Source organism: Leptonychotes weddellii, chromosome 12, assembly GCF_054177405.1.
Source record: "Leptonychotes weddellii isolate Sample4059 chromosome 12, ASM5417740v2, whole genome shotgun sequence".
Taxonomy (NCBI): Eukaryota; Metazoa; Chordata; class Mammalia; order Carnivora; family Phocidae; genus Leptonychotes; species Leptonychotes weddellii.
The window spans coordinates 83,024,328-83,037,134 of record NC_138380.1 but is presented as its reverse complement, the minus strand read 5'-3'; the positions used below and the strand labels follow the sequence as shown (position 1 = coordinate 83,037,134).

The following is a 12,807-nucleotide window of genomic DNA, read 5'->3' as shown; positions in this document are numbered from 1 at the left end:
AGGAAAAAGATTTAAGTAGACATTCCACCAAAGAAAATTTGTGAATGGCTAATAAGCAAATGAAAAGATGCTCCACCATTAGTCATTAGGGAAATGCAATTAAATCACACTGAGATACCAATTTATACCCACTAGAATGGCCATAATAATTTCTAAAAAGACTATAACCACTGTTAAAGATGCAGAGAAATGGGGGGGGCGCCTGGGTGGCTCAGTTGGTTAAGCGACTGCCTTCGGCTCAGGTCATGATCCTGGAGTCCCGGGATCAAGTCCCGCATCGGGCTCCCTGCTCAGCGGGGGGTCTGCTTCTCCCTCTGCCCTCTTCCCTCTCGTGCTCTCTGTCTCTCATTCTCTCTCTCAAATAAATAAATAAAATTAAAAAAAAAAAAAAAAAAAAGATGCAGAGAAATGGGAATTCTCAAACTCGGCTGGTGGAAATGCAAAATAACATGTAGCCATTTGGAAAACAGTTCAGCACCTTCTTAAAAGGTTAAACATAAATGTACCATACCACTAGGCATTTCGACTCTTAGGTATATAAAAACATATGTCTACAAAAAGGCCTGTACATGAATGTTCATAGCAGAATTACTCATAATAACCAAAAAGGGGTAAACAATTCAAATGTCCATCAACTGGTAAATGGATAAGCAAAATGTGGCATATCATAAAATGGAATACATACTTACTATTCACCAATAAAAAGAATTATGGACACATGCCACAACATGATGAACCAGAAAAAAAGAAAAAAAACAACAACCCAAAGATGACATATGGAATGATTCCATTTATAGTAATGCCCAGAAAAGGCAAATCTGTGGAGATAGAATGTAAGTTAATGACTGCCTGGGGCTGGAGGTGGGAATGGGGATTATTAACTAAAAATGGGCAAAGGGATTTTACTGAAGTGATAAAAATGTTTTAAAACTGGATTATGGTGATGTTTACACAATCAATTACTAAAAATGACTGTAAACTTAAACGGGTGAATTTTATGATACGTAAATTATACCTCAAAAAAGTTAATTAGAAAAGATGGAATAAGAGACTAAAGACATAATGAGCAAACAGAAATCATGAACCTTGATCAGACCCTGGATCAGAGGAAAAACAGCTATTAAAGACACTGGGTGGCAACTAGGGAAGGAAATCTGAATCTGGATGATGTTATGGAATTACTACTAATTTCCTTGTGTGTTACAAGAGCATTAAGGTTATATAGGAGAATGCCTTTATTCTCAGAAGATGCAAGATGAAGTATATAGAGGCGAAGTTTCATGAGGTCTCCAGCCTTCTTTCAAATAGTAGAGAAAAATAAAGGCATCTATACTTAGATAAAGCAAATGGGGCAAAATAATAATTGGTAATTGGTGATTGGGAAATACAGGCATTCAATATAATACTCCTTTAACTTTTTTATAAGTTTGGAATATTTCAAAACACAAAGTTGGGGAGGGGGGAAGAGCACTCTCATTTTAAAATGTAACCAAATGTAAAAGAATCACCAATGCAGTTCTCTATGCATTTCAGAAAGACGGATATAGTTGAGATATAGAGACTGTCATCTCTTTATTAACATACAGATAATAACAGGGAACAAATGGAAACTAAAAGTATAAAATAATTATGCAAAGACTTAGCGAGTTGGAGCTTTATGAACATGCTAATACTAACGAATAATTTTTTGAAAGAATCATTGAAGACAAAGCAACACAGTTATTAGTTGGTGTGGAAATATTTAAGTTATAGGTATATCCAAGAAAACACTGTGGAATGAAGGTCAATAAATTTTCCCATCCCAAAGAGCACCCATCCCACCTATAACTCTTGGCTGATATAAAGATCAAATGAGATCATGTACACAAGAGTGCTAAGTTTCAATTTTTAAAAATTTAGTCACTTACACTTTGTACCTTCCTGGTAAGAACAGGTATACAAACATAGGATCAAACCTAGCATCATTTTTGGCTACTATTGTGTATAACTGGTGTTCCTCAATTTTGTAGTCAACACTGCACCAACAAATCTCCAAAACACTGTCGGTGTTCATTATGAATGATTCCCCTTCACCCTCTAATCTTCGGCATTTTGTCTTTCTACTTGTTAAGCCACAATTTTTAACAGTGTGCTTTTAACAATTTAAAGTTGTAACAGCTTAAAACTCATCAGACACACTAATGTGAAACAGAAATCTTGTTATGAATCAAAAGCAAAGTTCACCTGGAAGTTCAAACAAAAAGCCACGTTTATTGTTTTTACAATAAAGAAAACATTCTTGGAATTGGGCCTCAAAGTAAAATATCTAAGAAGAAAAAGATGTGATATGCTAAGATGTCATTACTTCACATACACAGGGCACCTGAGACAAAGTATTCTAGCAGATGAAAGAAGATCATCACACTCACTGGGATGGCTGTAATTAAAAAGATGAACTATAACAAATGTTGGTAAGGATGCAGAGAAACTGGGAAGCCGCATACATGGATAGTGGGCATGTAAAACAGTGCAGGTGCTTCAGAAAACAGTTTGGCTGTCTCTCAAAATGTTAAATATGGACTTATCACATGACTGAGTAATTCTGTTCATATATATATATATATATATACACACACCCAGGAGAAATGAAAACACACACCCATGCAAAAACATGTACATCAATGTTCATGGCAGCATTATCCAATATAAGCCAAAAAGTGGAAATACCCAAATCTGTCCCTCAACTGATAAACAGATAAACAAAATGTGGTATATCTATTCAATGGAACATTATTCAGCCATGAAAAGGAATGAAGTACTGATACATGATACAACCTGGATGAACACTGAAAACATGCTGACTGAAAGAAGCCAAACACAAAAGACCACATATTGTATGATTCCATTTACAGAATGGAGAAATGTCCAGAATGTGAAAATCTGTACAGATGGTAAGTGGATTAACAGTTCTCCGGTGCTGGGGATGGAGGGAATCAGGAGTGATAGCTAATAAGCATGGGGTTTCTTTTTGGGGTCATGAAAATGTTCTTAAATCAGACAGTGGTGATGGTTGCACAATTCCATGACTATACTAAAAACCACTGAATTATACTTTAAAAGAGTAAATTTTATGGTATGTGAATTACATCTCAATAAATCTGTTATTTTTTTTAAATCCAGCCCCTCCACTCCCCCAAAATAAGCAAATGACATAAAGACAATTCACAGAATAAAAAATATAAATGACCAGTTACTGTACAAAGAGCTTAAACAGTTGTACCCAAATAAACTTCAAAAAACAAAACAAAATATAACAACAAGAATGAGTTTTATGATCTGAGCCAAAGCAAAGAATAAGAAGAGATAATAAGCAGAGAAAATGATCAAGTTTTATTTAAAGGGGTCAAGAAAGCTACTAAAACCCACAAGCAGCAAATAAGAATAAATGAAGTTAACAGACACAGAGAATTATCTTAGTTGTAGCATGCAGACACAGAAGTAGGGAGATCCTGGAGACCAACAGGGTAGTGGTAAAGTTACCAATAATCCAAGCATTAAGACCAGGGCAACCGAAGACCTCAGGGAATGGGGATTTTCTGTCACAGTCAAAATGTCTTAGGCAGAAGGATGAGGGGAGACAGACTATCCTCAGCCTTAAAACGTAGGGGTAGGTGAAGTAAGGAAAAAAAAAAAAATAGCAATATGACCCAGAGAGAAAAAGGCAACATGAGTCCCAGGAAAAGTGGAGATGGACAAATGGACCACTCACCTGGTGAGTGAGAGCTCTTCAACCTAAGGACAAGAAGAGATTATTAAACAACCTACCTAGCAGTGCTCCTGGGACAGTGAAGATGGACAACAGGCCATGGAATAAGACTTGTAGGGACTTTTGGGGAGGAGCTCCTCAGCATAAGGGGCAAGAAATTAATAAATATCCTACCATCCAGCACTCCTGGGAAAGGAAATACTTAGAATGAAAAGACAACAGGATGTGGATTGGGAGTTCACAAATGGACCCAGATAATTGTGAAATTATAAGAAACTACAGAAAATATGCTATTTAAACTCTGTGGGTGAATTAGATGGCAGTGAAATGAAAGCACCTCTAGAACTTGGGAGACAGCACTGGTGTGTATCCATAATTGACATGTGGATGGAATGTGTGCTAGAGGCCCAACACTTGCTTCCACACAAGCATATCGCTTCCAGCTAGAGGACTAAGTCTTTGAAAATGAATTTTGGAGAAAGAACAGATGATCCAGGCCCTACAAACTTGTCTGGAACCACCCCACATCTGTGTACTTTAGGTCACCCCCATGGATAAACTCATCTAATTACAAACCTGCCTCACCACATGACCTGTAGCCCCAAGAACCCAAGCCATAACCACATCAACACAAGGTAAGCCTAATTTGTCTGTCTGCAATGCAAAGAAACCACTTGAGACTGCAAAAGCCTGGAAGGGCACCCTTAGATCATCAGAGACACATGGCAGCTTCAGCCCAGAGGAGAAAAGGAGGTCACCCTGTGGCATCCATGACTGGCTGAGAGAAGATTATGATGAAGTTCGACAAAACTGTGTGGCAAGGTAAGAAAGAACAAACTTAGGACTGGTTGTGTGAGCTGGGAAACTACAGATCAGTCCTTACCTTGCTTATCTTTGTACTTTGCCCGCTAAGAAAATCCATCTTTTCTGTCTCTCCATTTATAATTATAGACACAGTGAAGGACTGCAGTCTTTGAAAGGCACTTCCATATCCAAGTTAATATTTAGTGCAATGTACATCTTTGTATATCCACAGAAAAAATAATGAAGCAATCAGCACCTCTTATTAAAGACACTGTTAAACTGCAGTTTAACTGTCCTGGAGATATTAATCAATGCAATTAGACAGGATAAACAATTAGAGGCATAACCACTGGAAAAGAAAGGAGTGAAATCTCTGCAGGTGATATAATAGTATCTGAGCCTAAAAGAAGCAATGATAAAAGTAACTCAAACAATATGAGTTTAGCAAGGTAGCAGAAATCTGCAATATTCACATACATGAGTAATAACCAGTTAGAAGATATAATGTATAAGAAAATTCTATTTATAATAGCAACAACAACAGCAACAAAGATAAAATGCTTAGGAATAAACTTAACAAGAAATGTTCAAAACCTGTATGAAGAAAACCATAAACCATTCCCCAAAGACATAAAAGTAGATTTAAGAAAATGAAAAAACATTGCTTGTTCTAGGTTAAGATGTCTCCACACCATCAAGAAATTAGTTCTAAGTTAAATCATAAGTTTAATGCAATCTCCATAAAAAATAGCAATAAGCTTTTTAATGAATGGACTTAGATAAACTGATGCTGAAGTTCACATGGAAAAATAAAACATGCAAGAATAGCAGGGACAACAATGAAGAGGACGAGCTATAATGGGGACTAGTCCTACATGGTATGAAATCATATACAATGCCTCTATGACTAAAACAGTGTAGCACTGGTGCATGAACGGTCAGACAGTCCAACAGAATAAAATACACCCAACTACATATAGAAATCTAGTATGTGATAAAGGGAGCAGAGATTTTTTAAAAATAAATGGCATTGAGACAACTGGATAGTCATGCAGAAAATGATAACATTATATCCATTCCTCACACCATATACAGAAATATACTCCAAATGGATCAGAAAACTAAATGTGGAAAATGAAACTATACTGAGTATTAGAAGGCATGGGTAAATTCCTCTATAACTGGGGGATAAAGAAAGACTCTCTAATGATAACTAAAAATCCAGATGTAATAAATTTAAGATTAATATATTTGATGGGGCCCCTGGGTGGCTCAGTCGGTTGGGCATCTGCCTTCAGCTCAGGTCATGATCCCAGGGTCCTGAGATCCAGCCGTCGGGCTTCCCTGCTCAGTTCTCCCTCTCCCTCTGCTGCCCTCCTGCTTGTGTGCTCTCTCTCAAATAAATAAATAAAATCTTTAAAAAATAAAATAGGGGGCACCTAGGTGGCTCAGTCGTTAAGCGTCTGACTTCAGCTCAGGTCAGGATCCCAGGGTCCTGGGATCGAGCCCCACATTGGGCTCCCTGCTCTGCAGGAAGCTGCTTCTCTCTCTCCCACTCCCCCTGCTAGTGTTCCCTTCTTGCTGCATCTCTCTCTGTCAAATAAATAAATAAAGGGGCGCCTGGGTGGCTCAGTTGGTTAAGCGACTGCCTTCGGCTCAGGTCATGATCCTGGAGTCCGGGGATCGAGTCCCACATCGGGCTCCCTGCTCGGCGGGGAGTCTGCTTCTCCCTCTGACCCTCCTCCCTCTCATGCTCTCTGTCTCTCATTCTCTCTCGCAAATAAATAAAATCTTAAAAAAAAAAATTTTTTTTTAAATAAATAATCTTTAAAAAAATAAAATAAAAATAAAAAGTGGGCAAATAACATGAACAATTATTTTTTTAAATGTAAAAAATGGCCCTTTAGTATACAAAAAAATGTTCAATTCACAAATTAAAACTATACTGAGATACCATTTCTCACCTCTTAGATTGGCAGAAATGCAAAAGCTTGGCAATATACTCCGTTGGTGAGGCCATGGCACTCTTACACACTGCTGGTAGGTATTCAAAATAGTACAGCTCCATTAAGGAGAGGAATTTGGCAATACCTAACAAATCTTATATATGCATTTATCCTGAATATTTACTTCCAACGATACAAAGACACACATATGTAAAGATTTTCATTATAATGTCATTTGTAATTGAAAAATACTGGAAATTACTCAAGTGTCCAAGTACAAGAGACTGGTTGAATAAACCATGGAGTACTATGCAGTTAAGAAAGAAAATTATTTAATTCATGTGTATTTTTTTTCCAAACAGCTACTAAATTTTTAGGACTTAAATACTTAGTAAGTGGGTTGGGCTTATTTAATAAATTAAACCGTTAGGTGTTTCTTTTGATCTAGGGATGCTGTGAAAAAGTTATTGATATGATAAGGATGTCATGAACTAAAAAAGTTTGGGAACTTCTGGTAAAGGCCTGTGAAGGCTTTTAAGAGTGTATTTATGTGTGTAGTTATGAGTTATGTGTGTAGTTACTATGGATTGTGGTCAACAAAGTTTATAATAGACTAATGAAGGCACTGCCCATAGTGGTAAAAGTGCTATGTTGGATTTTATGGCAGCCCAAAAAAGAGCAGCTAGCCCAGTCTTGAAAGTTGTTAAAGTTTTTATTTGTTGGTTTTTTGGCTTCTTGTTTTTGAGGGATGAGATCAAGAGAAAGAATCTAATCAAGATACAGTTTTGGAGAGGTACAACCTACACTGAGTGCTGGAAGACAAGCAGGCATACAGCGGACTGGGGTAAGGAGGAATGGCTACAACGACAAGAAGAGGAAATGGGGCACTAAGAAAACGCTAGCATTCTAGAAGCTTGGTACTGCTGAAACAGAATATCCTGGAAGGGAAGAGATGAGGCTAGAAGGAGCAGGTCTTGAAAGTTTTGTATATGAGATTAAGGATTAAAGGAGTTTGGATTTTATTAATGGGCAAGAAGGAGCAGCAAAAAGGCTTTAAGCAGGGGAGTGTCACGACTGCTCTAACCAAGTGTGGAGAACAGATCCAGGTGGGGTGGGCAACAAAAGGCTAACAGGCTGCTGCAGTAATCCAGAATAGATGTAAGAGGGGCAGATGAACTAAAGCATTTGCAATCCGTAGTGGGCAACCTCCATTTTCAATGAGTTACTACGCTAGCTACTCAACTGCATTAGAAAGCAGGGATCCTGTGGCTTAGATGACTACAATCATGATCTTTGTGGAAACTGGGGATCTCTGCCTGCCCTTCATGATGCATCTGGGAGTAGAAGTCATTTCATAATCTTGCTATGTTTCATTCTCCAACATGACAAACATTCTCCAACATTGTCAAACCCTGATACTTAGTTTCAATAAGTGAATTCAGCAACCCAATTGGATCCCAGACTTCAAAAAGATTATGTGTGTCAAGCGTTAGGTCTATTGCATCTAAAAGAGAATTCTAACTGTGAAGGGCTTGAAGAATAGTATCCTAATATTTTATGTAAGCTTACTGTTTTTGGCTTGTACAGACTACCCTCTTGATGTTGAGGAATTACATCAAAGATTCAAATTCTCTTCTAAAATTTACTCACACGACTCTTAAAACTCATAGAGCTTTAATTTCATTTTTTCTATATTGTAACCAAATCCTTTTGAGTGTAATAAGGTAGTAAGAAAGGTGTCTTAGAAAAACAAAGAATAACTGTTCCTAATGGGGGCTGGGGAATGAGCCATTTTTTACTTAGAGCTACATACCTTTTTTTTTTTTTTAACCAAGAGATGAACACCTCCTTCAAATTAAGACCATTAAAAGTGCATTTAAAAAAAACAACAACTGCACAGTCTTGAGAAGAGTAAAGAGAGTTCGACCAGCACTGAATAGCAATTAGACCCTTACAAGAACTCTGCCACCTTTAAACCTCTATATTAAACCCAAAGTGAAAATGATACATGGTCTGAAATGGTAAAAACAGACCCAGGATACCTCTGCTTCTTTTACATTCTTCCCAATTCTGCCTCTTCCCCCCACCCCCAACATTCCCCCCACTACCTCCTTTAGTGAAAGAACTAAAAAACAAGATTTCAGGAAAGGTCACTACAAAATAGGTTTTCCATAGTCCCCTCCAGTAGGGATTATTCAGGTACTTCAGAGATGAAAAGCAGTAATCAACACCACTGTTGAGTTCCTAACACTCTCCTCCTTCAGGACCCCTCTCTGAACAATACCAACCACTTCATCATGGCACACACAGTGGATGGTAACACCACATTTGTAGGCACGCTGGAGATAAACAGTGGTAACCCCAGGGCCCACCTGATGGCCAAGAGTGCTGAGATCATTAGATTCATTTCCTGAAGTTCAGCTCCATCAGAAACTTGTTTTTCCTCAGCCTTTTAGGATTAATTGCAATATGCAATGCTCCCAGAAATCGTTACTTTCAAATCCAGACTCTCCTAAATACTAGCTATTACCCTCCAGCCAATAGCTTCACTTAACCTTAGTAAAGTATGGAAAAACTACCTATCCTACAGAGGTACTGTGGAAATTAAAAATAATATAACTAAAGCTCTTATCACAGTGCTTGGCAGGCAATCAATGTATACAGACTGTTATTACCAAGAGGGTTGCTGAATTAAAAAGAGAGATCTGACCTCTGTACAGTGGTGATTTTGCTGAGATAAGAAACTGCAGGCTTCTCTCTCCTTAGTGTCTAAGAGTTAAAACATTTTATAAAACAATAAAAACCATAAACCGTCTCCCTGCTACTTGCAAATCATAATTCTTTGCCTCATTAAAAATACATACTATTTCAAAAATGACTGTCCTTGTCACCCATCTATAAGGGTTACAAGTGTGTGTAACAGCGATACACACATATACAAGAAGTGATTCTGGTACATTCATTTATATCCTGCAGAAGCTGAGCTTGGAAAACCAGTGTAGGACCACACAAGACATGTGGAGAGGAAAGAAGATATCAGCACTAACCATCTATAGACAAAAATTATTCCCCCACACAAATGGTACACAAGCTTCTTCCCTATAATTAGCCTTTTTCCCCCCCTGAAAGCCCTGCAAAGAAAGGGTTGTATGAAACTACTTCAAAATAAGTGACACAGATGACTGCACACTCAGCAGACACACCACAGAACATCCGGATCTCTGCAAAGAAATGTGAAGTGGCTACTGGTAAATCATGTCAAGGTCATATCAGGATGCCAGAGGATTTCATGCACCCATGGCAGAAATAAGCCACTATAAGCAATTCTGTGATGTATCAGGTTTTCCAAACAGTGGTAACTCCTAATTTCCTCTTTTTTATTAAAATATGGTACAGTTATCAACCCCAAACATAAACTTACTATCACTAGGAAATCTCTGAATAACCCTGGCTAAACATGTTTAAGTAGTAAGTACTGAAGACTGGAATACTAGTTATTACAATGTCCAATCACAATACCCCAAATATAATTTCAACCTTTCAGGGGAGGATAGTTTTGGAAGAACAGCAAAGGATTCTTCTTGGATTGTCCTTTCACCACTCTAAAAAACATTAAGACAACGCAAAGTCTGTATGTGCCAAGAAACTAGAACACAAAACAAAAAGCCAACAAAATAAATGACTCCTGAGGCAACTGTGGGATCACCTACACATTCATTCATTCAGTGAAGAAATATGGGAATAACTTCTATGTTCCAGTCATCACTTGTGAACACAGGAATGCATAAGACATGGTTCCTGCCCTGAAAAAATTCAAAGTCTAAAAATAATGTCTGAAGAGTCACAAGAGTCATTTTATAAAAATGTTGTATTCATAGACACAGAAACACAAACTAGTAAGATACATTTAAATATATTAATAAGCTAGAGAAAAGGCCTTCTACTGCGAGTTTACTAACAAATTTTGTTATCCGAGTTTGGGAACATGATTAAAGTTGTAATGTACTTTCAGGACAAAAATTAACTTATGACACATGTTTTATAAAGGCCTCCCCACTCCCCCTGCCCCCAACACACACCAAACACAATTTGTAAATTGGGTCCTTTTCAGCGTGACACGTAGGGCGTGGCACAGGAGTTCTCACACAACCCCAAAGACACTTGGATAAGCTCTCACAAGTCTGGACATTCAGGTTTCCCAAGCAAAGGCCAGTTAACTCCCTAATTCTCCTTAAACCTTGAAACAACACTGCCACCTCTCTGTGCGGTCATCCCTGCCCACTTACACACATATACCCAGGCTAAAGCATACAAATCACATCTTCCACTCCGGAAAACCATAAGGAACAAATCACAGGAATTACCCCCTACTCAAAAACAATCTATATTCTCTTCCTCGCTTTAGAGGCTAGATTACTCTAATATGGGTAAACCTGTGCAGTTCAATGCAGAGCATCTAATGACTTCAGTCTGAAAAAGCCATTCCTTTAACTGGCACAAAACCCTGGCGAAGATGCTTAAAAAGCAACTGCTCTAGTACAGGCGAGGAGTGAAAGAAAGGGAAGGAGGGGAGAGGGGCGGAGGGAAGCGCGGGGACTGCGGCGGTGGCGACGGGTCCCCCCAGGACGCGGGCACCGCCCAGGCGGGGACCTCGGCGCGGCGGGCCAGAGATACAGGGTGACCTTCCGACGAGGCCAACTCAAGGAGGTGCTCGGCTCGGAGGACCGCGCCGCAGCCGCCGGCTCTCGGGGGTGCGCTCGCCCGCACAGCAGCGAACACCGCGCCCCGGATTCCAGCCCGGGCTCGTCCCGCAGCTCGCTCCCGGGTAGAACGCGGGATGTGCAATCTCGGCGTCCGGGCCCTGAGCCTGGGCCTCGGCCCGCCGCCGCCCGGACACACCCCCGCCGCCGCCACCGCCCCGGCGGCCCCAACCCCTCCCGGGGCGGCCCGGGCAGGCATCGCTCACCTGCACCGCAAACCGGTCCGCCGCCCCGCGGGCTCCGGAAGCCGCGGCTGAGCTGGCTTCGGCCGGAGAGAGCTTGGCCCTTGTCGTCTGGGAGGCTCCCCGCCGCGAGCGGCAGAAGGACGAGTCCGACGGGCGGCGGCGGAGCCTGGGCGGCAGGAGGAGGAGGAGGAGGACTCGGGGCGCTCCGCTCTCCGGAGATCCACCCTCCTCCTGGCCGCTCTGCTGCAGCCGCCGCAGATCACTTCCGGGGCGCTGGGGGAGCGGGGCGGGGCCGGCTGGGGAGCGACTTCCTGTCCGTGGGCGGAGAGGAAGGTGCTGAGGGCCGGGGCTGGAGAACAATGGCCAGGAGGGCGCGGGCTTGCCGGCGTCCACCCGCTGCGTGCCGACAGCTGGCTGCGCTGCCCTTTGGACCGCCCCACCCCCGGCTCCCCGCGCGCGGAGAGGTGGAGTCGCCTCCCGGGGGCTCGGGAGCTGCCGCAGGCCTCGCGGAGGTTCCCGGATCTCGGCGTCGGCGCCGCGACGTCCTTGTCTCTCTTCTGGGGACCAGGAGGGGGTTCTCGGGGAAGGAGGGGAAAGCGGAGGCCGCCATCTTGCTTCCGGGGGGCAGCCGCTTCTCCCTGGTTGTCCAAGGGTGGAGGTCGCTCTGTGCCGTGGCCGGGGTTTTCCAGAGTGGAGCTGGCGACGTGGCTCGTTGCGGGCCGAATCCTTGGAGATGGTTTGGTCAGTTGCCTGCCCTGGCTGGAGGGTTTCGGTAGCTGCCCTGGGCCTCCTGTCTAACTGCTGATCCCTGGAGAGCTCGGCCCGGAGGATGGTCTGTGGTCCTTTACTCAGGGGGATCGAGCCTCCCGGACACCGCAGGTCTGGTGTCTGGTGCGGCGCTGAGCTCAAACGGCGCCCCCATCTTGTGATTTGGTAGCTTAAGTTAAAAGTGGTTCCACTAAATAGGTTGCTTTATTTGAATCCTTCCACAGATTGGAAATAGATCGTTTGCCTAACATCCGTTAGCACTTACAGACTTATCAATTGACATATATTTATCCCCTTATCTCCTCCCACCGTTGAGTACCAACTCCCTGCTTTGCACAACTCATTCGAGGAATACCCAGTCTAATGGGCAGACATGAAAGCAAATAATTATGATTGGAAGTATGGTATATCGAGGTATTCAGAGGAAAGAATGGATGACTCGTAACTGCGTTAAGATTTTCAAGATAAGGGATTTTCCAACACAAAAATAAGGGGTGGGATGGTAAATCCAGATTCTAACAAAAGGACATGCAGCACAGGGACAAATAATATGTGTTTAGAAGTCTGGGTAGTAATGACAGGACTTAAAAGTTCAAGTC

General features: G+C 41.6%; 1 protein-coding gene across 1 annotated transcript in view; it reads right to left on the bottom strand.

Moving 5' to 3' along the window:
- Positions 1–11,712, bottom strand: part of RALA (RAS like proto-oncogene A) — a 77,135-nt gene extending 65,423 nt beyond the window's left edge. Inside the window, exon 1 of the mRNA XM_006736518.3 lies at positions 11,462–11,712. The gene's annotated coding sequence lies outside the window, so the exon portion shown is untranslated. The remainder of the gene's footprint in view (positions 1–11,461) is intronic.
- Positions 11,713–12,807: the final 1,095 nt, after the last annotated feature.